General features: G+C 40.2%; 1 long non-coding RNA gene across 1 annotated transcript in view; it reads left to right on the top strand.

Moving 5' to 3' along the window:
* Nucleotides 1-6104: 6104 nt before the first annotated feature.
* LOC147843285 (uncharacterized) overlaps nt 6105-13048 on the top strand; it is a 38314-nt gene continuing 31370 nt past the window's right edge. The window contains exons 1-2 of the long non-coding RNA XR_015496531.1: nt 6105-6288; nt 7918-8085. This is a non-coding gene — a long non-coding RNA (uncharacterized LOC147843285). The remainder of the gene's footprint in view (nt 6289-7917; nt 8086-13048) is intronic.

Raw genomic sequence — 13048 nt, forward strand, 5'->3', positions numbered from 1 at the left:
TTCGCCGGCGTGAGCGTCGAGGAGAGTTGAAATGAAGTCAACTTTATGGTAATGAGCTATGACGCGGGTCGGCGGCAAGCAATCAGAATGAAGACGTCCACCGCTTGATAGCAGTTCAGAGAACACAGACCTGTGAACTTTGGTTCCGACCACAGTTGTTCCCAAGGGTTTGATTATTGCGGTCGCCGGATTTCCAATTATTTACAATTTTTTCCTACAGGAACATACAGTACATTAAATAAGTTACTGGCGAGTTACTGATGTTCATTAATGTTATATAAATTTATCTTAAAAAAGCGGGAATCTCACGCGATGTGACAGTACAAAACAGTACTGCTGCTTCAGGATATTTCAGACATAGGGACACATATTGGATAAATAGAGCAAAGCCACACCACACGCAACTTGATCTTCCATTGTTGTATGAATTTGATAAGAAGTGCGCAACATTTTCACGCTAGAAACATGTTTTATGCAGGAATGTAACTGATATGCTGCAAAGGCTCCTTTAAATATGAGATCAATGTAGCGAGTTTTGACGCTCTCGCCGCCGGAGCTGAAGGCAGAGAGCGTTGTCGCTAGGGCGGCCAGAGCGACCTTGGACGCTCTCGCCGCTTTCGGTGTGAACGTACGGTTACAGTATGTTCCTGGGTCACATTTATGCATTTACAGTGTGCTGTGTTATAAACAGTAGGGAGAAAATGTGAAACTTGCTAATATGCACATTGTAGCCGGCAGTTAGCTCTCTGCAACTCTTACATGGTCGCCCACTGAAGCTAAGCAGGGCTGCGCCCGGTCAGTACTTGGATGAGAGCCCACATGGGAAAGCTAGGTTGCTGCTGGAAGTGGTGTTAGTGAGGCCAGCAGGGGGCCTAACACCCCAGTATGTTGAAGGGTACACTATACTGTCAGTGAGCGCCGTCTTTCGGATGAGATGTTAGGCCCTGTTTACACTACTGCACTTTGGTATTAAAATGGCGTTTTAGATCAAAAACGATCCGCGTCCACACTAGCGTTTCACCTAGCATTTCTGAACATATCTCGGTCCACACTACGCCACCAAAAACGTATATCACGTGACCATTTGCGCACTCTGGGCATGCGCGTTCTAGTATAAACAGAAAGCATGCGTCTCGCTCGGCATTTGGTTATTGTTAGTCATCAAACGCCGGTTGAAAATTGAACGTGATGGCAAAGAAAGCAAGAGAGGTATTTTTGTGGACAGACGACGAGGTCGAGTTGTTACTAAACGTAACAAATGAATATCTGCTCAATGGTGCCTAAAACAGACAATAGTGCAAACAACGCTCCCATTTCTGTGTCCATGTTGTTGTTTACAGTGAAGGCTGGTCTGCTGTCTTTCGGTAGCGTTAAAGCCATGTGTTATAGTCATGTGATAGGGACTTGACGAATAAGGGAAGGATACGCAATGACACAAAAGCCCCAATCAGGTAGCAAATCTCAGCAGCCCCGCCTCCGTTTTCAGATGTCTCTGTTTTCCCTCATCCACACTGAGACGAAGCAGCAGCGTTTTAGAATGAAAACGAGCTCTCCAGCGTTTCCAAAACGCTCCGTTTTCAGCGATCGAAAACTCCGACGTAGTGTGGACGGATGGCGTAACCGTAGCAAAACTCATGCGTTTTAAAACAAAAATGCATTAGTGTAAACGGGGCCTTAGACTGAGGTCCTGACTCTCTGTGGTCGTTAAAAATCCCAGGATGTCCTTTGAAAAAGAGTAGGGTTTTAACCCCCGCTTCCTGGCCAAAATTGCCCACTGGCCTCTGTCCATCATGGCCTCCTAACTAACTCCATATCATAACCGGCTTCACTCTGTCTCCTCTCCACCAATCAGCTGGTGTGTGGTTTGATCCAATATGGCTGTCGTTGCGTCATCCAGGTGGATGCTGCACACTGGTGGTGGATGAGGAGATTCCCCTCAAAAATGTGTAAAGCGCTTTCAGTCTCCAGACAAAGTGCTATATAAATGTAAGGAATTATTGTTATTATCATTGTTTTAATGTACAATTAAAGAAAATTATGGAAATACCAACTTAAGAGCTAACAAACCAGTCTAGATATAAACTAAACAGCCATAGAGTAGGACATTTTGTAGCTGTCTGGGTCATTGTATTAGACAGAAAATAAAGCTATTTTGGCAGCTTTTGTTGGAACTTCCTATGAAAAATATGATTCAAGAGATGAAGAACACGTCTTGTCCTCAAAACGGCAAATGTCCTTCAGTTTTAGAGCAACATGTTTACAACAAAGCCGTGCCAGATGAGTCTGTACACACTGATGTGAAACCCAATAAGGCCTCGAGACTGTCCTGAACAGGTACTGGCGCGCTTACCGATGGAGAAATATCTTGCATGTATCTGTGAAAAGTGTCTCTTCTGCTTTTGTCAGACAAAAACAAAACTTAAACCAAAGCTTCAGTTTACTGCATGAAATAGTAAAAGACGACAGAGTGTCCGGATGCTGTAAGATGGTCGGTAGGAGAGCCAGGAAAAAGGCTTATACTGCAGATTCTCCAGCGTAACAGCGACTCTCTGGGAGGCCCGAGGAGATAACCATGACTTACAGTTGTGGAGTGTTGGGGAAACATGTGTCAATCCAAAATAATTCTATGAAAACAACATGTAGAGTGTGATGTGGGGGACTTTTCATTTGGTTTCCTTCATAGAAAGTTTGCAGATAAATTTAGATAGTTTGTAGATAAATAGATAGATAAATGGATGAATGTAATTTACAACACCACCACTGGTGATGGATAGATAGATAGATAGATAGATAGATAGATAGATAGATAGATAGATAGATAGATAGATAGATAGATAGATAGATAGATAGATAGATAGATAGATAGATGGATGGATGGATGGATGGATGGATGGATGGATGGATGGATGGATGGATGGATGGATGGATGGATGGATGGATGGATGGATGGATGGATGGAATGGATGGATGGATGGATGGATGGATGGAGATGGATGGATGGGTTATGTGGGTGTGTGGGTGGAAGTTACAACACCACCCCAAGTGATAGATAGATAGATAGATAGATAGATAGATAGATAGATAGATAGATAGATAGATAGATAGATAGATAGATAGATAGATAGATAGATAGATAGATAGATAGATAAGATAGATAGATAGATAGATGGAAGTTACAACACCACCTCAGGTGATAGATAGATAGATAGATAGATAGATAGATAGATAGATAGATAGATAGATAGATAGATAGATAGATAGATAGATAGATAGATAGATAGATAGATAGATAGATAGATAGATAGATAGATAGATGGATGGATGGATGGATGGATGGATGGATGGATGGATGGATGGATGGATGGATGGATGGATGGATGGATGGATGGGTTATGTGGGTGTGTGGGTGGAAGTTACAACACCACCCCAAGTGATAGATAGATAGATAGATAGATAGATAGATAGATAGATAGATAGATAGATAGATAGATAGATAGATAGATAGATAGATAGATAGATAGATAGATAGATAGATAAGATAGATAAGATAGATAAGATAGATAGATAGATAGATGGAAGTTACAACACCACCTCAGGTGATAGATAGATAGATAGATAGATAGATAGATAGATAGATAGATAGATAGATAGATAGATAGATAGATAGATAGATAGATAGATAGATAGATAGATAGATAGATAGATAGATAGATAGATTTATGGATGGATGGATGGATGGAAGTTACAACACCACCTCAGGTGATAGATAGATAGATAGATAGATAGATAGATAGATAGATAGATAGATAGATAGATAGATAGATAGATAGATAGATAGATAGATAGATAGATAGATAGATAGATAGATAGATAGATAGATAGATAGATAGGACGGACGGACGGACGGACGGACGGACGGACGGACGGACGGACGGACGGACGGATGGATGAGTTATGTGGGTCTGTGGATGGAAGTTACAACACCACCCCAAGTGATAGATAGATAGATAGATAGATAGATAGATAGATAGATAGATAGATAGATAGATAGATAGATAGATAGATAGATAGATAGATAGATAGATAGATAGATAGATGATGGATGGATGGATGGATGGATGGATGGATGGATGGATGGATGGATGGATGGATGGATGGATGGATGGATGGATGGATGGATGGATGGATGGATGGATGGGTGGATGGATGAGTTATGTGGGGCTGTGGATGGAAGTTACAACACCACCCCAAGTGATAGATAGATAGATAGATAGATAGATAGATAGATAGATAGATAGATAGATAGATAGATAGATAGATAGATAGATAGATAGATAGATAGATAGATAGATAGATAGATAGATAGATGCATAGATGGATGGATGGAAGTTACAACATCACTCCAGGTGAACTGGTCCCTATACTACACTCATGCTGTAGATGGACATATTCAGTTTTTGCATTGGTGACAAACACCCCCAATCTCAGAGAAAAGTGAATTGGATGCAGTGAGGGGAATGCACTGGACTATAATCTGTCCCTTTTGTTTCTTTGTAAGTTACTTCTGCACAGCTGAAAATGTCAGCTCCAAGAACAGGAATTTTGGCTGGACGTGAATCCTCTGCTCCATCCCATTACAGCAAACGTCACCAGCCGGCCTCAGTGACTCGCTGCTCATGTCAGACTGGTGTTTTTTACTCTAGGGAAATGAAAATATGAATCAACAAAAATGGCGCACTTGAACTCTTTAAAGAGCCAGACCCTGCGACGACCAACATGAGCGCATAGACAGACATCACAACAAACCAACTATATAGTTAATTCATGGTTCAGTGGAACAACAAACTGCTCGGGTTTCACCTCGTATATAGTCATCTGTTTCTTGTAGCCTGCTAACTATATGCTGTTGAACAAATAAAGCCATTCACGTACTGCATGGTTGGAATAAGTCAATTACAGCCTGAGGGAACGTAAAACCCTTTGATGGAATTTGTTTGAAAACATTCGTCATATGGGGTCCAGTTAAACTGTTATTCTTTGGGAAAGTAATGACATTTCAGTCTCAGTTTTAGGGAAAAACCTTGGATGTTTGTCACTTAAATGGATAGTTCACCCTAAAATAAGCTAATTCTGTTAGTGTTTATTCACCTTTTACTTGTATTAAATTATTAAGAGCTTCTCTTTTCTGTTCTTTCTTCTGGGACTTCTGTTTAGTCCCTTTATTTATCTGGGGTCGCCACAGTGGAATGAACCGCCAACTTATACAGCACATGTTTTGCCTTTCCAGCTGCAACCCATCTCTGGGAAACATCCATTCACATTCATTCACACACATACACTACCGACAATTTTGCCTACCTCGTCAGGACCAGGCAAAGTTTTTCCAAGCTTCCATTGACCAATTTTGGTGAGCCTGTGTGAATTGTAGCTTCAGTCTCCTGTTCTTAGCTGACAGGAGTGGCATCCGGTGTGGTCTTCTGCTGCTGTAGCCCATCTGCCTCAAGGTTGGACGTGTTGTGTGTTCAGAGATGCTCTTCTGCAGACCTTGGTTGTAACAAGTGCTTATTTGAGTTACTGTTGCCTTTCTAGCAGCTAACCCAATCTGGCCATTCTCCTCTCACCTCTTGCATCAACAAGGCATTTGCGCCCACAGATCTGCTGCTCATTGGATATTTTCTCTTTTTCAGACCATTCTCTGTAAACCCTAGAGATGGCTGTCTAACAAAGTTGTACCTTACAAAGTGACCGGTGAGTGTACTTTTATGAATAGTCATGAAACAGTTTGACAGTTTTCTTTGATTTATTATTCCTAGGGATTTCTCCTTTACAAGCAACTGAATCGGAAGTTCTGAAACAATCGCAAAAACGAGCACACTTCTGCATTGAAGAATAAGGTCAATACCAAAGCCTTAAGAATAAGTGCCAAAGCCTTAGAGTTTTCAGTCTGGGAGAGAAATCTTTCCCAGAACTCTTGCGCATGTGTGGACGTTTTTGGTTGTGTAACTCAACCATACTGTGAGCTTATCAAAAATATAACAGGGACTCGTTGCGTAAACCAAATGGCATTTGTGTTGGCAAGAGCGGCAGCCCTTGATGTCTACGTCACATCAGCGAAGCCGGATATATGAGAAATGTTTCCCTGTGATTCTGGTTTAATGACGATCAAAATCGTTCTTGGAATGATGAATGTTGATGAAAAGGGTTTTTCCAGTGAGTCACAGATTTGCGTGTGCTTACAAGTGCTGTTGTAATGTCAATTATTAAGGGTGAGAAAGACTTAAGATTACGGTAAGTGGACAAATTGTGGTGTCTGGGTGGTGTATTAGCCAAATGCCTTTACTTTCTGCTTTTTTGTGTCTGTTTAATTAGTGGAAATTGTGTTTTGTGAACTGTGCTGTGGACATAAAACTCAGACTATACCAAACTGCTGCTTATGTTTTGTACATTCTTACCAGACATGATTTAGGGTAAACATGATACATCGGAAGAAAATTATTATTGTTATTTTTGCAGTATTTCCCAAGCGCCGTTTATCTTATTTCTTATAGGGGAATCACCAACCTATGTCTTAGAGCTGTGAACCTACTCTAGTCTCACGGTTCAGTTCGGTTACGATTATCATGCCATCGTTTCGGTTCAATTCGATATCTCGGTGCATCACGGTGCATTGACGGTGCTTTCCATACAGTTTTATATTTTTTTTACAGCAGCAGTTCTTGTATTAAAATGTATGAATATATTTTTATTTATATATTATTTGTAATACAATTTTGTCGTTTAATACAAACAGTCAGATATATAAACTGTAACTTTAAACAAAACGAGCATTAAGCAAATAATATAAACAAATATAAACATCCAGCTCAATTTCTGATCCTTGTCTAGTTCTCTTACACCCCTTTGATTGGTCACACCCTCAACAAAAACGGTTGCGATTGGCTCTTGCGCGATGCGCTCTTCAGATAAGTGACACTGATAAGCGGCAGGCGGCAGCGGCGATCTCACAGCTGATGTATGATAGACACGGTGGAGAAAACTCTGCAGACACGCGCTCGTTTCTGTATCCAAACATAATGCTGTAAAACAGCCGAGAGGAGAAGAAAAGCCACCCCAGCAGGTCAACTGAGCCACTGTGTGTATGTGTGTGTGTGTGTGTGTGTGTGTGTGTGTGTGTGTGTGTGTGTGTGTGTGTGTGTGTGTGTGTGTGTGTGTGTGTGTGAGAAAGAGAGAGAGACAGAGCAAAAGCGAGAGCGAGAGAGAGAGAGAAAGAGAGAAATGGAGTAGGCTTCTTTCATTCTCTCGATCTCAGTGAAATAGGGGCTTTTGTTGTATATGTCAGTGAAAGACTGATCCAGCAAACACACACAGTGAAATTGTGCACAGTTTCTGAGTTTTAAGTAGTTATAGCGTTGTAAATACTCGCGATTGCCTCCCTCGCGACAGAGCGCATATAAGGTAAATGACGTCAGTAATAACCGGTTTTGATTATTACAGAACCGCGTCTTGTACATTACATTACATTGTCCGCGTCTGCATCGCAGTGCATCAAAGAAACGATTAATTTTGACACCCCTACTATTCACTCAGCCTATTCAATAATAAACATAACAAAAACTGCCTGCTAATGCATGGGTAAATCTTCAAAGGGAACAGTGTAATTTATAACCTCATTCACCTCATCCTGCTTGCTGTTTCACTATCTAAACAATGAAAACATGATATAAGGAAATTTGTTTCCTTTTGATATTATGATTAACAGACACCAAACAGCCTCGTGTAGCTACACATTTATATGAGCGTCATCTTCACTCTGCAGATTTATATTTGTCACAAAGACAAAAACAATTAGCGGTTAGAAATGAACTCATTCATACATTTATTTTCTACCATTTTTCTGGGGCTGGTTCATGGGGGCAGCAGTCTTAGGAGAGAACCCAGACTTCCCTCTCCCCGGACACTTCTTCCAGCTCCTCCGGGGGGCATCCCAAGGGATTCCCAGGCCAATCGAGAGACAGTCCCTCCAGCATGTCCTGGGTCTTCCACGAGGGCTCCTCCCGGTGGGACATGCCTGGAACACCACCCTAGGTAATCAATCAATCAATCAATCAAGCCTTTATTTGTCACTACACTTTCGTATAGCGAAATTGGACCCCCCAGACCATACACAAAACATCACACTTTTCAGGGGAGACAGATCATAGGAGGTAGCATTTAGAAACGAAGAAAGATACATTTGGACAGTTAGGCAAAAAAAAAAAAAACACCCCCTCAGCTTGCCCTTGATTAGGATAAAGTGAGAAAAGGGAGAAAAACAGCCCTATCTTAGCATAAGCACACCGGTAAGACACAACATAGACACAGGGGAGGGGAACAGGGGTAATGGAAAACAGTCCGTTGAGTGCGGGCAGCCAACCCGTCCAGCAGCCATTTCAAGGTGCAAGTCACAGCCCCGCCCACGCCCCACGTGGGTAAAAGCACACGAAGGCGTTTGGATGGGGATCGGTGGTGAATGTTTATCTGTAGATATTTTTGTGTGTATGTGAGAGAGCATAGTCCAGAGTCCCGCAGCTGTCCTTGACAGGGGCAGGAATTTCAGAGCGTCCGCTTATCTTGCTATCTAGGCATCCAGGAGGCATCCACCTCAGCTGACTTCTCTCGATGTGGAGGAGCAGCGGCTCTACTTCGAGCTCCTCCCGGGTGTCAGAGCTCCTCACCCTGTCTATAAGGGTGAGCTCTGCTACTCTGCGAAGGATACTCATTTTGGCCGATTGTATCTGAGATCATGCTTTCGGTTTTGACCCAAAGCTTAAGACCATAGGTGACCATAGGCCTTTCGGCTACGCTCCTTCTTTACTACAACAGACCAAGACAACAACCGAATTACTGCTGCCGCTGCACCAATCCGCCTGTCAATCTCACGTTCCATCCTTCCCTCACTCATGAACAAACACCCAAGATGCTTGAACTGCTCCACCTGGGGTAAGGAATTCTCCCAAACCACCTTTTTTCGGTGGAGCACAGTTGGTAGCATAGTCAAAATCTAATTCCTCATGTATAAAGAATAAAGTGTTTATAACACAATGCAGCCCTCTGAAATCTGACAACACATCCTGTATTAAACATTGAATTATACATCATCTATTTGAAATATCAATCTAAACACAGAGCGCCATCATGTTGTTCAGCAGGAAAAAAATCACCGTTTATCATAGTAAGCCTGAAGGATTTGCAGTACGAGTCAAATCTCAGTCCAACTCAACCACAATGCTGTTTTTGGGTTACAAATAATGGACTCATTTTTCCCCAAAGTGACACATATTCGCAGTGGGAAGACACGGCAGATGTTACAGTTTAGGATGTCTATTCCTGTACAGCGTTTTACCATGTCTCTAATGCAGCCCGCTTGAAACAACAGACATGTTTTGGGACCATTGATGGTCTGGTGGATGGTTTCTGAGGTGTTGTTTGATGGATGTCGAGGCTTTTATTGCCACCATATGCTCATGAAGATTACGCTGGCGTCTACAGGATGGCCCACTGCAGTGTTTGGAGAAACCTTGTTGTTAGAGAGCTATTAAAATGTGCCTTCAGAGAACTTTTAGTGGAAAGTTTAGAAATTGCGTATACTGTGTGTATGAGGAGAAAGACTTTGAACTGTGGGATTTCTCTTGATTCTGTTTTGTGATTCATTTTTTTTCATTTATTTATGCTTTTGAATTGCATTATGGGACCTTAATCTTGCTACCAACAACTTTTAACCTTGAAATGTTTGAAAAGGGACTTTTATTAACATTTTTAATAGCTTAAAGTGATATATCGGCTTGGTTGGTGCTGTATAAAAGTCTTGTAATAAAATGTCAGTACATGTTCTGTTATTTTACAGAATTATTTCTCTATTATTTCTAATTCAAAGGCGCACGGTGGCGCAGTGGTTAGCACTGTTCCCAAGAAGTTTGCTGGTTTGAGCCCTAGCTGGGTCGGCTGGCATTTCTGTGTGGAATTTGCATGTTCTCCCAATGTTGGTGTGGGCTTCCTCTGGGTGCGCTGGTTTTAAAAAGACTTGTAAAAAAGACTCTTGTTGGCTTAGTCCCTTTATTAATCCGGGGTCGCCACAGCGGAATGAACCGCCAACTTATCCAGCAAGTTTTTACACAGCGGATGCCCTTTCAGCCGCAACCCATCTCTGGGAAACATCCACACACTCATACTATACGAACAATTTAGCCTACCCAATTCACCTGTACCGCATGTCTTTGGACTGTGGTGGAAACCGAAGCACCCGGAGGAAACCCACGCGAAGCCAGGGAGAACATACAAACTCCACACAGAAACGCTAACTGAGCCGAGGTTCAAACCAGCGACCTTCTTGCTGTGAGGCGACAGCACTACACTCTGCCTCAATCCATGAATTTAAACTAAAAATTGATAAATAATTTATAATTTCATTCATTCATTTTCTTGTCGGCTTAGTCCCTTTATTAATCCGAGGTCGCCAAAGCGGAATGAACCGCCAACTTATCCAGCAAGTTTTTACGCAGCGGATGCCCTTCCAGCTGCAACCCATCTCTGGGAAAAATTTATAATTTATTATAAATATAATTTTTTATTAAAAAAATATTAATAAATCAAATTGGCCATAGTGTATGTGTGTCTGTGTGTATGTGTTCCACTGATTGGTACGATACAGTACGCTTTTATAGCCGTTACCACTGTCAAACGGAATCTAAGGGTGCTTTCACATCTGCCTTATTTAGTTCGATTGAATCGTACTAGAGTTCGTTTTCCCTCCTGGTGTGGTATGTTTGGGCAGGTGTGAATGTAGCAATAGTACTCGAGTGCGCACCAAAAGCGGACCAAAAAAGCATACCAGGCCTCCCTGAAGAGGTGGTTTCGGTACGCTTTCAAACAAACCCTGGAGCAGTTCATTTACTGTATGGTGAGAACATGATCCAAACTAAAACAGTTATTTATTTTATATAATTTGCAGACGTTACAGTAGGCTATTTCGCACTGTCATTGATCTTCAGTTATAATCAAATACTGTTTATAGAAAAGTTAAGCTGCGTCCCAAATGGCACACTATGCACTCATGCACTATGTACTTATGCACTTACACACTCAACAGGATAGTATATGTATGTAGTGTCGTCCCAAATGGCACACTATTGTTTTTTACTAAGCAGAAATTCAAACCGTTTTCCTGATGACGTTTGACGGTTGCCAAATCAGCGAAATAAACGACCGAATTATCAAATAATACCTGCCGTGAGTATAACCGCATTCACTATCAAGAGGCGCTGTAATCACTCTCGTAGGAGAATTTTGCTTTGACCATCCAAAATAAATAAAGTTATCTAACATGTGCGTCCGATAGCTCCGCCCCTTCCGCTACATAAGCAAACCTGCAGTCGTTGAGTGCGTGAAGTGTCCATCATTACACACTTCATTTTAGCGGCTGAATGAGTGCATCATCCGGGTAATTAAAGTGCTCTTAATATTTTTTGAGTTTTCAGTGTGAACGCACTACTTACACTATTTATACTACAAAATGGCGTAGAATAGTGCATAAGTATGCGATTTGGGACGCAGCTTTAGTAATGAACATTTATACGCAGGTATTTATGTGTATAAAGCTTCTGTTTTGTGAGAGGTGCTTCTCTTATGATATGAGAATGACTTGTACAGCTTTACTTCGACATTTCCTTGAGTGAAAATGACGTTGTCTACGTCTAAAACATTCTGTCGTACACCTTGGCCACCAAATTGTACCCATTTGGCAGTGGAAATGCAAGCCCGATAAAGGTGACTCGTATCGACCCGTACCATACAGTACTGTACCTCCAGTGGAAACAGACTATGAGAGTGTATGGATGTTTTCCAGCACTGGGTTGTAGCTGGTAGGGCATCCGCTGCGTAAAACATATGCTGGATAAGTTGGCAGTTCATTCCGCTGTGAATAAAGGGAATAAGGCGAAGGAAAACGAATAATAGCTCAATATATTGATCTTACAGTTTTTTACAATTGCTATGCCACTTTTATCAATACATTTAACAAGTTTCCTAAACTCTTAACACAATTAGCACAAGCTCCGTCTTCGTGGGCTATACAATTAACACATTTCTTGTTGTTTTGACACAAAATGCATCCAGTTAACACAAATTTAAAATGCTTTAACTTCTTTTACACACAAACACAACCAAGAACAAAACAATGTAATTTTACAGTCAAATTTACAAATGCTTTAACACAGTATGTCAGAACAGATAACACCATGTTCTAAACAGAAATTATATAGGATAAAGTCAAAGTGAACAGCTGTTCTAATTGTGAATTGAAACACAAATATATTCCCTGTATTTTATTCAATTGCCAATGAGAAACAGCATATTGCGGTTACATAAATAAATAAATAAATGTATATATATATATATTATATATATATTTCTTTATTTATTTATATAACCGCAATATGCTGTTTCTCATTGGAAACTGAAAAAAAAAATATATATATATATATATATATATATATATATATATATATATATATATATATATATATATATATATATATATATATATATAAAACTGCAATATGAGTCTCACATATATATATATATATATATATATATATATATATATATATATATATATATATATATATATATATATATATATATATATATATATATATATACATATATATATATATATATATATATATATATATATATATATATATATATATATATATATATATATATATATATATATATATGACAGCTGATTCCCATCTAGAAAGCACACTCATGTCTTGTTTTGGTTTTTCCAATCACATGATCATATGTTCTAATAGAGGACTCTTGAGGTTTTTGGAAGGAACATCAAAGAACTCTGTCACCAATACGTCCATGTAAGATTATGCAATACAGTCATTACTGTATTATACACAGTGTGTTTTGCAGTAAACTACTCTTTAAACCTGGAGTTCATTAGTACATACAGTACATATACAGTACAGCATTTGCATACACTGTGTCTAATTACTTT

This window comes from Danio rerio, chromosome 7 (assembly GCF_052040795.2).
Source record: "Danio rerio strain M-AB ecotype USA chromosome 7, GRCz13ab, whole genome shotgun sequence".
NCBI lineage: Eukaryota > Metazoa > Chordata > Actinopteri > Cypriniformes > Danionidae > Danio > Danio rerio.